Source organism: Electrophorus electricus, chromosome 25 (genome assembly GCF_041902795.1).
Source record: "Electrophorus electricus isolate QZ-2024a chromosome 25, ASM4190279v1, whole genome shotgun sequence".
In the NCBI taxonomy this organism is placed as follows: domain Eukaryota; kingdom Metazoa; phylum Chordata; class Actinopteri; order Gymnotiformes; family Gymnotidae; genus Electrophorus; species Electrophorus electricus.
In genome coordinates, this window is record NC_137521.1 from 5738891 (window position 1) to 5740000 (window position 1110).

A 1110-nucleotide genomic window follows, 5' to 3' on the forward strand; every position below is an offset into this window, starting at 1 on the left:
CTGACTGACCCTGAAAACACAAAGAGAAGTGAGCTGAAATGAAGTAAAGCATCGGGGGCTGGCCGGAGCGGAACAGCAAAGGCCCCGGTGCCGATAAGAGCCATCTGCATGGACGGAGATGGCAGAGAGATCGAGACACACAGGGTGGATAGATGGTGTACGATCCAGGACTATGGAATCTCTCAGTTGATAGACGGCGAGAGAAAGAGCCAGCTAGTGACCAGATGGAGGCAGGGGGGGGAGAGAGAGAGAGAGAGAGAGAGATTTTGTTTGCTCGGCTAATGGAGGAAAACAAGTTTAGGGAAGGGGAAGGAAGTCACTTGGAGGAAATGGATAGCAGCAGGAAGTTAATTGAAGCGGGCAGGAAGCGAGCGCGGGCTGCGGCGCTATCGGAGTCGCCGCAGCACCACAGTCCGCGGTTCACCATCGTCGCCGCTCGGACGCAAGAGCGTCCTTCGGCGCACGGCGAATCGGCATCCACCCCCAACCCCCCCTGCTGACTTTTCCCTTGTCGAGGCAGGAGGGGTGCGAAGCCTGGCAAGAATGCAGAGGCCGGCCCTGGACGGTCACGGCATCAGAGAGCGTTAGGCGGAATTGATGCAGGCAGCCGAGTGTCAGCGATGTGCTCCGCCTGGCAAGGCCTTTATCGGGCAGCATCTATTACGGCTCCATTAAACCACCCGGGGGCCTGAGGATTTGTGTAAAAGGTAATGCACTTTTGCAGGTGTTAGGGATGTTTAGGCCTCATTGTTCCTGCACAGCTCCGGGCACTGGGTTTTACAAGTGCTTGATGTGAGCAAAAGAGCGCCAGCCAGACACCTTCATGCCTAGAGGACACCGTCGCTGGCCTCTGATTGAAGATGGTAATGAATGCCGTTTCTGTTGGTGCGAACTACTGTAATTCACATCAGCATGCACCTTTGCTCCAAGGCATTTATTGTAAATAGCACTGGAAGTTATCTGAAGTTAACCCAACTCTGATACTGTGATTACTGTGGTTCCCCCGTTACACAACATCAGAATTTTTGAGTAGAAATCTGACTTACAATAACAATGCCCTGGAACGTTTAGCTGAGAAACAGGAGGGCCTGTCTGTGTGTGTGTGTGTGT